This window comes from Megalopta genalis, chromosome 1 (genome assembly GCF_051020955.1).
Source record: "Megalopta genalis isolate 19385.01 chromosome 1, iyMegGena1_principal, whole genome shotgun sequence".
Taxonomy (NCBI): domain Eukaryota; kingdom Metazoa; phylum Arthropoda; class Insecta; order Hymenoptera; family Halictidae; genus Megalopta; species Megalopta genalis.
The window spans coordinates 17,963,506-17,984,373 of record NC_135013.1 but is presented as its reverse complement, the minus strand read 5'-3'; the positions used below and the strand labels follow the sequence as shown (position 1 = coordinate 17,984,373).

General features: G+C 39.8%; 2 protein-coding genes across 8 annotated transcripts in view; one reads left to right on the top strand and one right to left on the bottom strand.

Moving 5' to 3' along the window:
• Positions 1–20,868, bottom strand: part of LOC117222115 (E3 ubiquitin-protein ligase MYCBP2) — a 409,723-nt gene that overhangs the window by 302,587 nt on the left and 86,268 nt on the right. The gene's annotated exons all lie outside the window — the stretch shown is intronic.
• LOC117222493 (uncharacterized) overlaps positions 1–20,868 on the top strand; it is a 312,588-nt gene that overhangs the window by 217,285 nt on the left and 74,435 nt on the right. The window contains exon 3 of one of the 2 annotated variants that reach the window (XM_076522870.1): positions 5,853–6,138. The exons of the other annotated variant lie outside the window; for it this stretch is intronic. The gene's annotated coding sequence lies outside the window, so the exon portion shown is untranslated. The remainder of the gene's footprint in view (positions 1–5,852; positions 6,139–20,868) is intronic. 2 annotated transcript variants of the gene reach the window in all.

Sequence of the window (20,868 nt, the reverse complement as noted above, 5' to 3'; positions counted from 1 at the left end):
GAAACTTCGTTATTTTTTGTTTTATGCAGACGTACTATGGAGACCAATGTGTTTGGGACCGTCTTTTTCGAAAATATCAGTATAGAAGAATAAAAATGCTATTAACCGAAAGTACGCTTTTTAGAAATTAAACACGTTCGACATGTAAACAGTTCAATCTACAGCAATCCATACGAAACGTTATTTATCCTAAAAAACAATAAGTATTTCATCTAGCGCCTTGTCATGTCACGATGAACTCGAATAATCGAGGTTATATTGATCGTGATGTAACTACAGAGTGTCCCAAAAATGTCTCGCAATCCGAAAGTGGCGGGTTCCTCGGGTCATTTGAAGCAACTTTATCCTTTACAAAAATTTTCTCCGAGGCACCGTTAACGAGTTATTAACGAAAAACAGTGACCAATGAGAGGCGAGCTCGGCTGGCGCGAGGCGACCGAGCCAACGGCGCCAGCGGTCGAGGCGGCCGAGTCAACGGCGCCAGCGGTCGAGGCGGCCGAGTCAACGGCGCCAGCGGTCGAGGCGGCCGAGTCAACGGCGCCAGCCGTACTCGATTCTTATTGGCGCACTGTTTTTCGTTAATAACTCGGTAACGGTGGCTCGGAGAAAATTTTTGTAAAGGAAGAAGTTGCTTCAAATGATCCGAGGAACCCGCCATTTCCGGATAGCGAGACATTTTTGGGACACCCTGTATAATATATTCGAATCCGAAAGTATGGAATGAAATAGCAGGGGGTGAAGATCTATCGCGCGATGTTTCGCAGTTTCACAGCCATTCGGCGATCTAATTCGAGATTTGAGCTCGGTGGTTCTCCGGCGCGTTAAAATCGCGAGACAAGACGCGGCGTGATACCACCTGCAGCTTGTTTGATCTCGCGCTGCCTCCCCGATCCGACTAAGTACCGTAGTTTCTTTAATGCAGAAGGCTCAAAGTAAGGAACGGTTGCGTTCTTTCGCGCAGCTACGCCGCTGCGACGAGTTACTTGAATAATGGAGATAAAACTGCGATGGACGAGAGGGCGGTGGCGAGGGAGAACTACGTGGCGCGGGGGAGAGAAGATGGAACTGCGAGGCAGAGCGAAAGGAAAGCGACTTCTCATGGGATGTTAAGGGTCGATTCACGTCTACGTGCCAGGCTCGGGCCGTGCTCCAAGGCCGACCAAGGCCGAATCATTCTTACGTCTGATTTGCATTGGAGAGCGTTCACGATACGCGTGCCGTGCTCGCGGCGTGCCAGGCCGCCCGGCACTGTTCAAACGTGTTCACACTTGCAGGCAGGACCAGGCTTGCTTCGCCCATAATCAAAACAAAGCTACGCAAAAACAGAACTACGCAACTGGCACGATGTGGACAGAGTGCGCAATCTTTCGTTCTAACGTTGCAGGCAATAAACCCGAGAAAGCATTTCGACTTGACAAAGTATGCAAAAAAAGGAATCTATGACGGCTAAATGGTGACGCGACTTCTGCTGACCATCTGTGGGTCATAAATCAATAAAATGTTAAATTCTTAATGAAGTAACGGCTTTTCAGAGAAACTGGTTGGGATTTTGACATAACTTTAGCAAAACCTTGGCATAACCCTGACATAACTTTGGCATAACTTTGGCATAACTTTGGCATAATCCTAGCATAATTTTGGCATAACCCTGACAAAACCCCTTCTTTTTTCTTACATAAAGATTAATTTTGTTAAAAATTTATAAATCAGACAATCATTTCGATACGGAGGGTGTTTAAACTACAAGAATAAAAATTTTGTGTAGGATGACGTTTTACTAGTTTTCTAAAATATTTAAGTTAATATTAATATGAAAAGTATATTTATATTCTTCATAAAAATCATTATAATCTTACAAAAATTATATCGTGTTTGGTCTTATTTTAATCAGAAAAAGCTCACGATTGCATTGGCAAATCCGAAAAAGATAAAGTTGAACTCCGAATCTCGGTCTAAAGCACTTCAATCTCGAGGTCATCGGTCCTGCCTGACACCATACTCGCACGTCTAATGTAGACACTATCAATCGAGCACGCTGCTAGCACGACCCGAGCCTAGCACGACCCGAGCCTAGCACGTAGATGTGTATCGACCCTAACTCGCGTGCCGGCACTATGTACAACCTACACTCGGGAATAGCGATGGGGCCATGCGCTCGCGACTATCGCCAGGATTACGAGACGTATGCCGAATGTTCTGCGAACGCTCCAGAATGTCACAGTGGCACTCGCAAGTACAATCAAATTTTTAGAGAATACTTTCAATCCTCTACGAGGGCGTACCGTCATGTGCACAGTTGGGCATTATTCGAATATCTTTTTATTTATTTTATTTTATTATTATTTTATTTTATTTTATTATATTTATGTTATATTTATATTATATTATTTTATTTTATTTTATTTTATTAAATAATCGATATTAAATAATTTATTCGTGATATATATAATATATATATATTAGGTTGGTGCGTATGAAATGTCGGATTCTTAAGTGATTGTATAAAACTGCATATCTTTCTTCAAAAGCTGTTTATTCAATCAAAGTATGCTCCATTCGCTTCAATACACTTCTCCCAACGAGATTTTAAAGCGTAGATGCCTGTCTTAAAAAAATTTTGGTCTTTAGAATTAATAAACTCTGATATCTAGTTTTTTAGACTGTCTTCATTTTCATAGTGTTTGCCCCTTAAAAACAGCTCTAAATGCTTGAAAAAATGAAAATCGGTCGGCGAGAGATCCGGTGAATATGGTGGATGCTGCAAAACTTCATATTCCAGTTCGTTCAGTTTCGCAATTGTTTTGTGCGATGTATGCGGCCGAGCGTTGTCATGGAACAGTAGCGGGCCATGCCGATTCACAAGCGATGGGCGTACAATTTTTAACTTATCGTGCATCTCATCAATGTACTGGCAGTACTTTTCGGCCGTAATTGTCTCCCCAGGTCGAAGGAACGAATAATGGATTACCCCAGCCGCGTTCCACCAAACTGTGAACAAAATCTTCCGTGGATGAAGCGATAGCCTTGGAGTATGGGCACAAACCTCATCCTTGTCAAGCCACCGAGCACACCTCTTTCTATTGTCATAAAGAACCCATTTTTCGTCACACGTAATGATCCGATCGAAAAATGGCTCTCGGTGAAATCGGGTTAGCAATGATGAGCATACGTTTAACCGATCCAGCTTATTTCGCTCTGTCAGTGCGTGTGGTACCCACTTGTCCATCTTCTTAACCTTGCCAATCTCAGAAAGGTGTCTCAATATCGTTGTATGGTCAACTTTCATCCTGATAGCAAGTTCCCTCATGGATAGGGCTGGATCCGCTTCCACTAGAGCCTTCAGGTCATCATTCTTCACAGACGTTTTGGGTCTTCCGCGCGGCTCATTTTGCAGTGAAAAATCGCCAGTCCGAAATTTTTCGAACCAACGCTGCACTTTCCGATCGTTAACCGTATTCTCCCCAAACGCTTGGTTTATGTTGCGTGCAGCTTTTGCAGCACTATTACCAAGTTTGTACTCATATAAGAAAATGACGCGAATGTCGGCAGAATTCATATCGGCAATAAACTTAAAAGAAATAACAAAAGGGAAGACCTTCGAGAAAACCTATTTTGCTGAAATGAGTCTCTGGCAATGGACAATACGACTATGAATGAGGTTATGTCAAAGACAAAAGTATAACGAAAACAGGGAGACAAACGTCCGCATGTAAAGAGAATCCGACATTTCATACGCACCAACCTAATATATCACTCTTTCATGGAAAATGCTTGAATAAATAACATTATTGTAGCAAGTTTTATAATAAAAACTTTACAAAATCTAAATAAATCCGATCTTCTCACTCGTATGAAGCAATGCACCCCAGATACTATTACTGCTTGGGGTAGGTTTACTGTTAAGGATGTCTAAGTACACTTAGGCCTTTGCGACCGAAAATTTGTTATCGGCAAACTAGAAATAGCAGTTCGTTTCTCGAGTCAACGATACATCGATACTTCGCTTCTGTTTTTCATACAAATCAGGCAGCGAACAGATGCGTTTTTCAGTCGGAGAACATCAAAAGAATGCAGAACAAAGAATTTGAAATTTTTCATGCCGTCACACAGACTTCCCCCCTAAACGCCATGACTATCTGCGAGTATCTTCCGCGCTGCGTGCAGCGATGCAGCAGGGAGCACAGCAGAACGAAGGAGAATGCAGAGTCCCGTGCATTCGGGGGCATCGAGGCGCGAGAGCCTCGTTCCCCATGCACTTTGCATCCGCGGCGCATAATTTGTACTGTCCGAGGGGCCATCCTTCTATTCCCCATCGATCGATGGACATCATCGGCCACATCGGCCACGTCGGCCACGTTCCCCTTTTCAAGTACACAAAGCGCCGTACGTGCAGGCCGCTCCACGCATCAATTAAACGTCCCCGCGTCGATCCGCTCGCGTGTACGCTAGCCGGGGCGAGAGATTCGTCCGCGATACGAAAATGTTTGATTGGCCCGATTCCTGATATCAACCGGAAACACCGGATTCTACGGAGCACTCGCGAAGAAGGGTGCAGTCTATTGTTACCCTATTAACAGTCGGCGAACGTCCGGTGAATTTGCCCGCGCTGTTTTCATTCATCCCTAACTTTTCAGATTTTCATTCGCGTACGGTAGCGAACATGAACTCAAGGCGATGAATTTTCATTTCAGTTATTATATTAAATATATATATATATATATATATATATATATATATATATATAATATAGTTACATTATTATATAATACTAACATTATATAATATAATATTATTATATTATTATATATTATATATAATATATATTAATTATTATGTATTAATATTATATATTATATATATACTTATATTTTATTTATATATATATATATATATATATTTATTTATTTACTTATTTATTATATTATATATATTACACTATTATATTATATTATATATTATATTAATATATATTCATAACACATTGTACAACTGTGACTTATTTACAGTACGCCCAATAATTAAACGACACTTTAAAGAATTCGTGTTTTCCGGACCACTTAAGAGCCTTTATCGAAATTTTCGGCGACAAGGTGACACGTCAAAGGTAATTAATTAATTTCCAAGGTATTTGCCTTCAGTTGCGACGAGATGACAACAGCGTGCGATAAAGTCGTCGATTACTTCACCATAAATATTGCTGTCAATCACCCTGTATACTTTAATCTACCATAATGTTTATATAATTTATGATAGGAATATAATCTAAATACACACACAAGTAGTATAATCTGAATGGCATTTATACAGGGAGTCCCAAAGTTATGGTATTTCCGGGAAATGAGAAGTTCCTGAGGTGATTTGAAGTAACTTTTTCCTTTACAAAAATTTTGTCCGAGGCATCGTTTACGAGTTATTGACGAAAAACGGTGACCAATGAGGGGCGAGCTCGACTGGCGCTAGGCGGCCGAGCCAATGAGCTGAACTGGGCTTCGTGCGCTCGTTGGCTGGGCCGCTTCGCGCCAGCCGAGCTCGCTTCTCATTCGTCAGTGTTTTTCGTTAATAACTCGTTAACGATGCCTCGGAGAAAAATTTTGTAAAGGAAAAAGTTGCTTCGAATGACCTCAGGAATCTCTAATTTCCCGGAAGTACCATAATTATGGGACACCCTGTATAATGAGAATTTGATATAAAGCCGTAAAAATAGTATAAATAAAAAACACTTTTTACAATGCTTTTAAGCTGTAAGGACCTTAAAATCTGCGTCAGTTTCAATCCTTGGAGAATAACAGATTAATCGATACCAGACCCAAACGACGACGCCAATGACAACAAAGCATTTTGTGATTTTACAGGTTACAAGTAATTAGCGATCGAGTTCGCCGATTGACGCGCGACACGTCCGACTAGAAATGACAGAGAAGAAGGAAAATGTTTCTCTTGACGACCGAGGCGGCTTTGATTGGCAGAGTATCGGTTATTGAGAGCGACCGTACGAAACAACACACAGCGGATCGAATCCGCGGTTTTGGGATTACGCCGGCCAGCAACCTGGATCCGGATCGATGAAATCGCTCGAAGTATGATCGAGCGGAGTCGCAGCTGCTCCTTTTAATTCGGCCGCACTCACCGGTGAAAATGGTACGTTAGCGCGACGACGTTCCGTCGGATACGACATGATTCCATGGCTGGCCAGCTCGCTATCGTAAAAATTGCGTTCCGAATGGCGAGTTCGAATTGCCACGGATAAAAATAGACGACGGTGTCTGCTCGGGCGATTTTGCTCTGTGACAGTTGCACCGACGCTTAACTACAATTCAAGATGGAGCAAAGTCGGTATAAAGTCAGGAACTCGGTCTAATTTTAATTTTGTATATACAGTGTGTCCCAAAAATGTCTCGCAATCCGAAAGTAGCGGGTTCCTCAGGTCATTTGAAGCAACTTTTTCCTTTATAAAAATTTCCTCCGAGGCACCGTTAACGAGTTATTAACGAAAAACAGTGACCAATGAGAGACGAGCTCGCGAGGCGACCGAGCTAACGGCGCCAGCGGTCGAGGCGGTCGAATCCCAGCTCAGCTGGCGCGAGGCGACCGAGCCAATGAGCGCAACTGGGCTTCGCGCGCTGGTTGGCTGGGCCGCCTCGCGTCAGCCGTACTCGATTCTTATTGGTCACTGTTTTTCGTTAATAACTCGTTAACGGTGCCTCGGAAAACATTTTTGTAAAGGAAAAAGTTGCTTCAAATGATCCGAGGAACCCGCCATTTCCGGATTGCGAGACTTTGGGACACCCTGAAACAAAGTTGAATGAATTCTCCATATAAACGAATCTATACAATTCTGAAATGAACAAATTTCCGTACACCTACGTAAAATTAACTATCTGTTAAAAACAGATAGAAACGCTTATTTCTGTCCTGCTGTTTCTAAGAACAAACGCCTGCGATAAAAAGCAAAGCTGCAAAACACCGTGATTGGAATATTTCTTATCTCGCGAACATTAAAGAAAAACACCGTTCTCCGAATACAGATGTTCGCCGTGTATCGAACACACGGCACTATTTCCATCCATCCGATTCGCGGAGTAAAAAATCGCGGATACAACGGTTTTACAGAGGAAATTGCACTTCAGCGGAACTACGGGATACATTCGTGCCGTTCTTTTTTTTTATCGGGTTTGCGCAGGAATGTGGGTCACTTTTCCGCGCTATCTAATATTTTCAAATGGTAATATAAAACACGTTGCGTTGCAAACGTACCCGGGTTTCGTGTGTAAGAGCATCACCCTGTCTTTTTTTTTCTCCCCACCCCCTCCACGTTTATTCCCGCTCGTTGCAAATATGTTTCTTTATTACTTAAAACCCGGCACGGGAAATACTTGTAAACGTTTCCATCGAGACGTACGGCTCCCGTCTGCGGCGATAAATATTGCCGGCCGATAACAATGCGTGCCGCAGCCGCTATTACTCGTAAAAGTAGGAGGAAAAGATTTATCGATGCCGTCGCTCGCTTCGATATCCCCGAGAAACCTGCCATCTTTTGTCCCGCGGACATTACATGTGTCACCGTCGATTACCAAAGCGGCGACGATATTTACTCGCTTGCGACACACACCGCGCGAACGGAGTCGGTGGCTCGTCTCTGTATGGGGAAATTGCTACGTGGAACAACGGTCGGGCATTCTTTTCGCCGGATGTATTTCTTATCTCGATGCTTTTTACCGTTTTCTCGCTGGAGTAGTGGAAAGTCATCTTCGGGTCGTTAAGCGAACACAATGATTTCTAAATAGATTGCGGATCTTTATGCAAAATAAGAATTGTCCGAGGATAACTGCATCAATTAGATGAAAACATCCTCCTTCTATTAACTAGTTTTCAATGCTCGTTTTTATCGTATTATGAGCCGCTTATTTTGAAAGTGGCATAAGTCACTTTTTCAAAAAAATCGAGTTAATGGTAACACTAATTACAATTGTACGGTATCTTTCCGTTAAAAAAAGAAGAAGTGACTTATGCCACTTTCAAAATAAACGGCTCATATATCTGAACAAATTAAATTTTACCAATGTGTTTAGAACGTGAAAGTGTTCAAATATCGTCCACTACAATAAGCAGACCTTGAATTTTTATGCAAAATATAAATTGTCTGCAGCAATTGCAAGGAATAGAATCTAAATTGAAAGTGCTAAATAGAAAATTGAAGTTCTTTTAATGATGTTTTAAATTGCAACTATTCTATTTCACATTAATGCATTTTTACTGATAAATTTTAACTAATTAAATTACTCGAATTTTTGTGGGAATTTTTTGAGGATGATTCTCGGCAATCAAAGTGTCAATAATTGTAATAAGTTGAAAATAATATAGAAACATCCTTAAACTCTGCTAATGGTTTTACAATTTTACTTTTGACTTATTCGTCATTGTTATATATGCATAAAATTCGCCAAGATCCAAATGTTTGAAATAAAGGACTATTCATGAATATTTATCTTTTAATAGAATATGGAAAGACGATTACAAGCTTAATATTAGTTAGCAAGAAAATATAAATGAAGTAGACATTTCAAAGTGTAGCTTTCGAGGAACCCGCCACTTTCGGATTGCGAGACATTTTTGCGACACCCTGTACATATCTTGTTATGTTTATGAAACGATATAAAATAACTGCTTTGTAGAATGCTAATTAAATTCTTAATTTCAGTACACCAATGGACGTCGTCGGATCCGTAGAAATAGTAATTAGAGAGTTCTGACGAGTTCGAGAATAAAATATAAATATGTATTCTCAAATTATTGATTCTTTTCTGTTCGATGTATGGCTGTATAATTAAATTATACAAGATTTTCTCCTCGATATAAATAATTGAACGGATTAAAAAGATTCGTTCGTTCTTCATTGTACAAGGGAACATACTGAAGTAACTGCGAATCTTAATGAAACATTATAGGGACTTTTTGGTTTTAAATTATACGTCGTTCATCTTGCAAAAATAAGCACTGATGATTTAAGCGCAAGAAAAGTTTCATGACATTATGAATAATTACGTGACAATTCAACTGAATATTCAATCATCGAACGGTGAAATGTACGACGAAAATAAAGGTATAACACTATCGCAGCAAAAAATATAAAAACAAAGAACATCGAAAAATGATAATGAAGATACGGTTTTCGTTGCTTTCGATTCGTTATTTTTCGTTCTAAATTTAACGAACGCCGAGTTCAGCGTGTCCCGCACGATGCCATACGCAGCCTACAGCCATAACCGACGAACTTTTTAAACTCGAACAAAGAACAGAACAGAAAATTTCGCAATTAAACATTTCCCTTCGTTTACTTTTTCTACAGAAATGCAATACCGGCTGAAATGATTGATATGCAAACAATTCGTTAAAATATTATTTATTTTCGCCAGAAACGAACGGGGCAAAATAGAGACAGGCCGGCAATTACGCTTGCGTGTTCGTTCGAAATTTTAACGAGCGTGTATGGCCACACAAACAAACACGTAATCGTCACGATGCAACCGATCCCTTTGCGTGCAACAGTGCCGGGATATAAGGGAAAAAATGTTTTAATCCGCCATTAGTCGGTCATCTTTCACTTCGGCGAGAAGGTATATAAATCGACAGCGTCGGTCGGGTTATCCGGCAATTTATATCAACGCAATATCGTACAGCTATCACGAATGCCAATAAACCACGATAACGAGATGTTACACGGGCTTTACGTAGACTCTCCTGGAATTATTACCTTCGAACCTCCTATCGTCACTGGCTGGGCGGAGCGGCGAACTCCGCTTTAACTCTCTTCGCGATCGCGAAATGATAGTCCCTGTCGAAATTATTGCTATCCATGCCGCGATATATACCTCGGACCGGATACCGGCGCACTTGCGCTTCGATAAAGTATACGGGCCGCGAAAGTGGCCGACCTTAATTGTAAAACGGAAGTCTCGTTATCGATCGAAGTCGGTCGCGGCCGCGCGGCCGACGATTTGCGAGGCCTCGCGACGTTTCGCGTATTTTATCAGGCCGGAGTGCATTTCCGAATCGTTGTCGTTCGCGAGCAATCGATGAACCATGCCCGCCCTGCCGAACTAACAATAGGACCCCGCCGGACTTCCTCTGCTGAAACGAATATATTACCGGGAAATCCCTTCGATCCGTGAAATCTTTAACATTCGGAAAACACGAGGCGAATAATTACTTGCAGCGGCGGAGGTATGTTAGGTGAGAAATTCTTTGGATGACATGCACGGTAATTTCTCGCAGAGATGTTCGGAAGTCGGCAGATCTGAGGATACTAAGTTTCATAGAAACTCGCGGTGGTCGGCGGAAAAATGGCAGCAACCAGCATGCCTGTGTGCATTAATGTGGATACATAGTGATAATAAAAATGATAATATATAGTAATAATAAAAATGAAGACTTAATTTTTTAATTTCTAATTTTTTGCCACGATTCGGAGGCAATTCGGAGGTCACGTGAAACGAATCGAAGGCAATTCGGAGGTTACATGACACGATTCGAAGGCAATTCAGAAGATACATGACGCGATTCAAGGGCAATTAGGAGGCCATATGCAACGAATCGAAGGCAATTCGGAGGCCATATGCAACGAATCGAAGACAATTCGGAGGTCATATGCAACGAATCGAAGGCAATTCAGAAGATACATGACGCGATTCAACGGCAATTCGGAGGTCATATGCAACCAATCGAAGGCAATTCGGAGGCCACATGCCACGATTCAAAGGCAATTCAGAAGATACATGACGCGATTCAAGGGCAATTAGGAGGCCATATGCAACGAATCGAAGGCAATTCGGAGGCCATATGCAACGAATCGAAGACAATTCGGAGGACACACGCCACGATTCGAAGGCAATTCAGAAGATACATGACGCGATTCAACGGCAATTCGGAGGTCATATGCAAAGAATCGAAGGCAATTCGGAGGACACACGCCACGATTCGAAGGCAATTCAGAAGATATATGACGCGATTCAAGGGCAATTAAGAGGCCATATGCAACGAATCGAAAGCAATAATAATAATAAAAATGAAGACTTAATTTTTTAATTTCTAATTTTTTGCACGAATCGAAGGCAATTAGGAGGCCATATGCAACGAATCGAAGGCAATTCGGAGGCCACATGCCACGATTCGACGGTCATGTACCTTGTAACTCCGCGGTTTTTGTTACTCGACTACGACGAGCCTTAGCATCGACGTAGCAATAAATTACACAGGCGAAAGACTAGCACAGCGAAATTCACAGCAACCAGAAATTTGGCATTCCCGGGAGAAATTACTATATCCCGACAATTAAATATTTTTGGATCATACCGATAGCTCCTTGACGAAAATATCTCGGGATGTTTAAACATAACATTTTGTCAAAATTATGTTTTCGTTTATTGCTACCGTAAAAGGAATTTATAGTGAATCACTATAAATCTTTATCTGAATTCCTATTTTCGTAGGTCTAAAATATAGAGGAAGAATGCTGTTGAACGTTGAACCGGCTCATCGATGGCCGGTCACGTGTTAACTCGTGTTCTTGCGCGATCATATACAAATCATAATCATCTTTGATCGTCGTTATATTTAAATAATCATCTTTACAAATTCGCAGCTGCAATAAATTTATCCGTATTTGAGTCCGTAAATTACTAAATCATAGTCAACGTAACAAGAAATTCATACGATGTACTAAAAAATTATATATATTAATTATATATATTATATTATATATATTATAATTATATATATTATATATATTATTATATTATTATTATTATATATTATATAATATATATATAATTATATGCGTAGCTGCTTTAACAAATTATTAAACATCCACTAAACAGAACTTCTGCCATGAGAAATTCTACAGCTCGGCTGGTCGAGCCAACGAGCGGTGGTAGCCTAGTTTCGTTGATTGGCTCGGGCAGCGTAGCGCTAGGCGAGCTCGCCTCTCATTGGTCAGTGTTTCTCGTTGATAACTCGTAAACAAAGCCGCGGATTGCATTTTCGCTAAGGAAAAAGTTACTTCAAATGACCTCAAGAATCAATCTTTTCCGGGTGTTAACATAATTACGGTACACTCTATATACATAAATAAAGCAATATAATTAAAGCTGTGCGAATAAAGCAAATTTCACCAAATGTTTACTCATTCGTTACTAATCTCATTTATACAGTGTTATTTTATTACGTCAAAAATATTTGTTATCATAGATTTCCATGTATCGAGAATTATACGTACGTTTCATTTTGCTTTTCTTAAAGAAAGTTCGGGAAAATGTTACGGGTGGAAAGTCTGCTCGCTACGTCCAGAGCGAGTTCCATATATCAAGATGAAACGCGAACAAAAATTGAAACAATAAGCCGATGATTAGATAGGTATCGAGTTGGGAGTAATATCGACAGGATGATCGAGTGCGTGTTCCTGGCTCTTCTCGAAACAAAACGGATATTGCGTGCGGTATGTCGATTTCGCCCGCGAGGCGCCGTTTCATTCTGAAACTCGGAAAACTTGTAATCTCGCAAGTGTGAAAAAAAATCGAAGAATAACAACCGAAGCAACGTTTACAAAGTAAGAATTTATTCGTGCAGGAGAATAATCGATCCGAATAAAAATAATACAGTATAAAGTGCTTTTCCTCATAGTTTATAGTAAAGAATTGTTCAACTAAGTAGACAAAATAATCTATGACGAGTAATTCGAATGATCTTATATTATATATAATAATAATAGATATATAATATAAATATAATAATTATAGATATATAATAATATTATATTATATTAATAATATATTATTAATAATATTATATTATATATAATATAAGATCATTATTATTTTGTCATCATCATAAATTATTTTGTCTACTTAGTTGAACAATTCTTATATAATATTATTAATAATATTATATTATATATAATATAATATATTAATATAAAATATAATATATAATATAATATATTAATATAATATATAATATAATATTCGACTAAAACGAATTCCTTCGGATGATTATCTCAAATAAAAACTTAGATAATTCGAACGATGCTGAACTCTGACTCGCGCTGTACAAACAACGCGCCATAATTTCCCAAAAATCTGAGAGCCGCCTATGCAATGGTTCTCATCGACGGATGGCTGTCGATATAAAACTGAACAATGGAAATAAATTTTTGAAAAAAAAAGGAAGAATCGAGGAAATGGAGCGAGAGTGGAATGGAAAACGCGATGAAGTGACGGTGAAGGAGTTTCCAGAGCTTTCAGAACGTATGAAATAACCTAATAATAATCGATATAGCACGCATGGAGTGGTTCAATCGTATCTCTGCAAAAGGTTCCGGTGAAAACAGAATTTTATCGGCGAACGGCTCGAGAACGCTACGGGGTCGATCGTAACGAAAATAATCGCGAGCGCGAGCGAAACGCGGCGCGGCGTGGCGTGGCGGCGGCGCGAGAAATAAAATTAAGCAACCCCGCTTTCGAATACTTGACCGCTGCGGAGTTTGCGTAAACTTTACCCGTTCGGCGCGAAGTTCATCGAAATTAATGGGGGGATCGCGAAGAACGCGTCTGATTGCTCGGCGGAAAGTTTCCTGTTCGGAAAAGTTACGAGAAATAAATATTTCCGGAGATGTCGGGACGATTTACAATGGCCAATAATTTAAAGACTTAAATGGAACCTGGCACGGCGGGCAAAGTCGAACTCCAAGTTCGAGAGCAATTATCGCTAACCCGAGATCAAATTGATTTCTGTAATGTAATAACTCCGGCGAGTTGCACGGTGCGCGGCTTTCGGAATTTGGACTTTCTGTATGGCAATACGATGCGAGTCGTGCGTCTCTCCCCGCAACTTTCGTGTTCAATATTTTTTAATTAGACGCATAATTCAAGAGTTATTCGGAGCGTGCAAATTCATGCGACTCGTCCGGTGTATTACATATTATATTTGTCGAAAATATTTCATTTGTCATCGTCGACGTATGATCAAGCAGACTACAAGCAGAATTAATAAATTCTCCGTCGCGCGGCGAAGGCCAGCGAAAACATGCGAAGTAATGATACTAATAAACAAGCTTTGTTCCGTTAATACTGTATGACGGAGGAACGTGAAATATTTCGAGCAGATACGCAGGTTATTTATAACGTAAGAATAATAAATGTCTGCAACCGGTTGAAAACGTAAAATAACTCAACTCGGTGTTCTAATCGTACCATAAATCAGACCAATATTCCCGAAGGGAGCGAGTGCGTGTTATCTGCTGGTACATTCTACTGTCACTCGCGCTATTTGCCGGTGCACAATTGCAAAACGTATCGCAGGACAAAATGCTTCAGCTTCGGCAAACGAAACGCATCGCGCGCAGCTTCGACCGTTACAGCAACAAAATAACCGCCGCGTGTGATCGGCGTGTCGCGAATCAGCCGTAATACAGTGAGAAAAACTGATCATCGTAATTAACCTTCTAGGCACGGCTGAATTCTGCGCGAGGCTATTTCTCTGGACGGCAGAGTCTGATGTGTACTGTACAGAGTCTGATACTGTATATACAGAGTGCCCAAAAAATGTGTCGCAGTCCGAAAGAGGCGGGTTCTTCAGGCCATTTGAAGCAACTTTTTCCTTTACAAAAATTTTCTCCGAGGCACCGTTAACGAGTTATTAACGAAAAACAGTGACCAATGAGAGGCGAGCTCGGCTGGCGCGAGGCGATCGAGCCAATGAGCGGAACTGGGCTTCGCGCGCTGGTTGGCTGGGCCGCCTCGCGTCAGCCGTACTCGATTCTTATTGGTCACTGTTTTTCGTTAATAACTCGTTAACGGTGCCTCGGAGAACATTTTTGTAAAGGAAGAAGTTGCTTCAAATGATCCGAGAAACCCGCTATTTCCGGATTGCGAAACATTTTTGGGACATCCTGTATAGACCGTTCCCTGATTTCCCTAGATGCATCCCCACCTATCTTCTCCAGTCCCCTCCCACCCTTTATAATTCCGTAGAGTCGAACTTCTTTGTAGTCAAACGCATTGAACGCAGGTTTCTACAGTAATGTCTCCCTAATTGTCGTCCAAATTGTGCGCTATAATAGACAATTTGGGAAAAGGAGACGCGATTATTCGAGCCTTGCGGCTCGTCTTTTATAATCGCCGATTGTCGATAACTATAAAAACGAGCTGCAAGGCTCGAATAATCGTATCTCCTCTTCCTAAATTGTCCAGACTGTTGTAAATCGATGTGAAGACAAAAGAAGTGTGAAACAATGCATATGAAGACGATTATTTGGTTCAAACGATGAGCGAGTGAGCTACTAAAGCAAGCCACTATAGTGGCGCGTCGTCCAGAGAGGTGACATCCGCGAAAACCACTATAGTGGCGCGTTGCTTTTTGGAAGACGACATCCGCGAAAACCACTATAGTGGCGCGTCGTGTCGAAAAGGATAATGACGTGTACATCAGGATACCGTCATCTCGCTGACGATACTACATCATCGTGGCGTGCACTTGTTCACGGTTATGTAAATAAATTCCAGTTAGACAGCGGCAGGACAGCCGCGCATCATTCTTCATTTCGCGTGTCTTACTCGAGGATAAGCAACGCCTGTCTTGTACCAGGACGAGCCAGCGGCCACCATGAAATAATTACGCATCTGCCCGCGTATCGGTAACGGCGAGACAGAGTACGACGTATCGAGCGAAGGATTTCCGAACGTGCGGGCAAGAAAAATTCGCGCGATAAAGTGTGTTCTCGTAGGAACAGGATCGGGAAACGAGCGCGCGGCGCACAGCGGCACCTTTTTCCCAAAAACTTGACCGCATTCCATCACTTTGTACGACATTTGTCAAAATCGGAGTTCTATATTTTAATAGTAGAATATTCTGCAAATGGCTTCTCAAGGACAAACTCGCTGAACGTATTAAAGATGTTATCATTTTTACATACTTTATGCATCGTATACAACGTACAGTGACTCCCGTTAATATTCGGACACTTTTCAAAACGCAACGACTTTTCTAGATCTTTGTTTTCACGATCTTTTTTTCTAATACATAAATTTACTATAATATGTAAATATAGTAAGAAAAAATATTATATAATTATATTAATTATATATGTATATAGTTATTTCTTGGTTTTTGTTTAAATATCAATAAAATGTTGTAAAAGTTACTTTGAGTCTACAATTCTGTGGCTAAATATAAGAAAAAACGCCGTAAGTCAATGCATATATATGTATAAATAACAATAAGACGTTTATTCTGATTTTTTACGAGAGTTACTGCATTATAAATAACATATATATAGTATGTTATTTGCGGCAAATATTGCAATAACTCTCGTGAAAAATCAGCTGCTTAAAAGCAGAGAGTCCTAAAAGACTCTGTAAATCTAGAGTAATATAAAGAAAGGCAGTTCATGGCTAATCAAATCTCGCAAACCAATCAATTCTAAGGTTTCTTGACAGAGCTTGAATCGCAAGATCCCAGGATCATTGGATTTTACCAATGACCATAATTGTCACTAATTTCAGGAGGGAACTTAGCTCACGCGACCGGGATCGTATTGTATTTTCCGGGCTCGGGAAGCATTTTCAGAGCTTCCCAGCGACGGATTATCGGCCGTTCTTTCATCGGGAAACATATTCGCAGATTTGCTCGTAAATACGCTGAATAATGCGCGAGGTCCGGCAAACAGAGCGCATCCGTGACTCTCCATAATTAAATACCAGACTGGCGCCCGTGAGCGCGTTACGAGACAACGATTTAATCGGCTTCCAAGCTGTCAATGAGTGGAATTTCGTGAAATTCGTTTACCAGACCTCCTCTATCCCCCGTTTTCTTCCGGTCGTGTTTTAAGCCCGGTAAGTACGGAACGCAAACGCGGCCCGACGACGGCATAAATACGTCGCCCGTGAGTTTTGGCTGCCGGCGAATTTATCGGTGACACGGGATCTGGGATTTCGATGAACAGTTAACCATAGCCGACGAGTATCGATCGTGCTCGATCAATAAATCGAGAACGCGGCGCACACTGGTATCTTTTTCCAAAAAGTTTTTCCTAACATCATATTTGTATTAACCCTATATTAGAAATAAAAGAAAATAGAAATATATGCAGAGATAGTAGATTGGTAGCAAACAAAATACAATAAAAAAAGACACTACAGCTGTATACAATAATATACTGTTGATTTCGGAGGACGCTTCGAAATCGTAACGCGCTCGAGGATTCTCCGGTCGTTAACCTTCGGCTCCTATATACAGGGTGTCCCAAAAATGACTCGCAATCCGAATGTGGCGGGTCCCTCAGGTCATTTGAAGCAACTTTTTCCTTTACAAAAATGTTCTCCGAGGCACCGTTAACGAGTTATTAACGAAAAACAGTAACCAATGAGAGGCGAGCTCGGCTGGTGCGAGGCGGCCGAGCCAACGGCGCCAGCGGTCGAGCGGTCGAATCCCAGCTCAGCTGGCGCGAGGCGACCGAGCCAATGAGCGGAACTGGGCTTCGCGCGCTGGTTGGCTGGGCCGCCTCGCGTCAGCCGTACTCGATTCTTATCGGTCACTGTTTCTTGTTAATAACTCGTTAACGGTGCCTCGGAGAACATTTTTGTAAAGGAAGAAGTTGCTTCAAATGATCTGGGGAACCCGCCACGAGACATTTTTGGGACACCCTGTATATTGAATAAATAATTCATAAATGTATCTTTACAATTTGAACAATCATAAATGAAAATATTGGTGACTCGTCATTTTAACGGGTTCTGTAAACCTAGCCTTAAAAGATATGGATATAGAAGAAAAATGATCGGGAAAACTAAAATTATTCAATACGACATGAACATTATACCTATAATGGCCGGTTAAAATCACCGGTTTCACATCTTTTGTTTCAAAGTTTGCTAAAATTACAAACATATCTTTCATAGAAAATGAACAAAGGAACAAATTATTTAATACAAGCATCAATCTTAACAAGAATAGTGAAAAGTCTAAATACATCGAGTCCTGTCATTCTTATAAAACAGCATAGGGTCAGTCACTTTTAGTGCTCCGTAGATTAAGTGTTAATTGGAAAAGAAATTCGCGATATTAACAGTCGTTTGTTGAATATTAATTAGTACATCGGTGTTACTTTATGTTACGCAATTGCTTTGTGTTCGTACTGATACAACTCAGATTAAATATATTCCTGACACAGGCTGAACCAAAAATAATAATAAATAGGTAGGCGTAGTTTAGGTAAACTAAACTAAAGATATTGCAGACCTTTATGTAAAATAAAAATGTTGTGCATTAGTTGCAAGAAACATTTATTTCCGTGTCGAATAATTTCAGCGATTTCTAAATAATAAAATCAGATTTTTTAATTTTTCTAATAACGATACTGTTTCGTGTTTCATCTACTCATTTTTGTTATACATGCATGGAGTCCGCAGTATAGTCATAAGCAGGCCTTCCAAACTCTTGCAGCACTTTCCGGCACTTTTGTTTCCCCTTCCACGGTCGACGCACGCGTGGCAGAGCGTAGCAATCGCGAACGCGGACGACGCGACGTCATAACATTTACGTGCTTCGAAACGCTTTGCGAGCTTAAATTGAAAAATATTAAATATTATCTATATAATATTTTAATATGATTAAATATTATCTGTATAATTTTTTAATATTATTAAATATTATCTACATAGTATTTTAATATTAGTAAATATTATCTATATAATATTTTAATATTATTAAATATTATCTATACAATATTTTAATATTATTAAATATTGTCTATATAATAGTTTAATATTATTAAATATTATATATATAATATTTTAATATTATTAAATATTATCTGTATTATATTTTAATATTATTGAATATTATCTATATAATATTTTAATATTATTAAATATTATCTCTATAATATTTTAATATTATTAAATATTATCTGTACACAATATTTTAATATTATTAAATATTGTCTATATAATATTTCAATATTAGTAAATATTATCTATATAATATTTTAATATTATTAAATATTATATATATTATATTTTAATATTATTAAATATTATCTATACAATAAATCTATATAATATTCAATATTAAATATTGAATAAACAACTTTTATAGAATGATAAATAAGATAAAAATATTAAAAATATCGCAACCACGATTGCTATACTAACCCTTCCACGCATACGTCGAATATAGATGGGGAAATTCTCCCACTCTTAGCCCGGTGGAACAAAAGCGCTGAAAAATACCGCAGATCTAAAAGGCTAGGTGACAAGAGACAATTTTCAAGATATTTACCAACAAGGTGTTCCCTAAAGAAACTAATAGTAAATAATAAATAACGTTTATACCGCATACAAATTTTTAATCATCGCTAGGCGTGGAACAAACAGCCCGTTTAGAGAGGCTGCTTACGAAACCCGCTCCTAACGAACATAATTTTTTCGTACCCCGATTCCTTGTTTAGTCCATTGTGAGCGAAGACGGAAGCGGGACAGCTTCCGCCGCGTTCGAGCGTCTTCCCGAAGCCAGGAAACCTCGTGAAGGAACAGTGCTCGCTTTGTTTGCGAGGTAAAGAGGAAGATCGATTCGCCAACCGGAAAATAAATTCGTGGAACAAATTTCACGATGTCTAGCCGCGGGCACAGAATGTCATCCCGCCGGTTTGAACCTCGAACCCGACCGTCCACGATAAAGGCAGTCGTCAGCCAGTCGAGATTCATTAGAGGAGCTCCGTGTTCTTTTCGCGTGGCATTACCGATGTCGTTATTATACACCGACGTCGACGCCATTAGAATTTCGCCCGTCGAGGTTTCGCCTGGAATCGATGGGCGACGACGTACCTCCCTTGGCCCAAGGATAAAAATGAAAGGAATATCCATACATATATAGATATATACAGGGTGTCCCAGGTTTTAATGTTCGAACTTTGTCAGTGTATTCTATGGCACAAAGTAAGAAAACAATCGTTATGATGACGATTATTATTGAAGATCGTATGAGTCAAGGACGCTAATCTAATCTGTGCGTTGTAATCAGCGGTTTTTTCACTGCACATCGTTCACGTGATCTAAAAAATGTTAAATACTGCTGTACCCCGTGCCCACTTATGTTTAACCTTTCAAGAACAGTTGTCTAATTGTCTACTTCTTCCGATACAACCGACGTTGTACAATGTTACAGATGCCACCATAATCTGATAGTAATTTGGTCTTTTTAATATACAGGGTGTCCCAGGTTTTAATGTTCAAACTTTGTTAGTGTATTCTATGGCAAAAAGTAAGAAAACAATGTTATGTAAACATAGGTCATATAGAGCTTTATTAAGAAGTTATAACAAAAATTCAGAATAGGAATAGTAATCGACTTGCTGTTACTGCGAGCATTGGCTTGAATAGATCAGCGCATGCGGTGTGTTTATGTAAGCTGTGTTTATTAATGCATTTCGAAATGTATTAATAACCGTTGTTGACAATACATGATTGACATCGATCGAAGATTTTTTTTTATTTTTTATTTTCTTTTTTAGTTGATTACTATTCCTATTCTGAATTTTTATTATGACTTCTTAATAAAGCTCTACATGACCTATGTTTAAATTACATTTTTTTCTTACTTCGTGCCATAGAATATACTGACAAAGTTTGAACATTAAAACCTGGGACACCCTGTATACAGGGTGGTCCACCTAAACATTGCCACCTAAGTATCTCTTCCGATAGTTTTCCCGAAGTTCTCCAATCTCATCGTCGTAGATTTAAACGTAAATGAATTTTCACGTTTGGAGTCGAAAGTCATTTCAGGGTTAGATCATTATACATGTCTGAATGCGTTTTA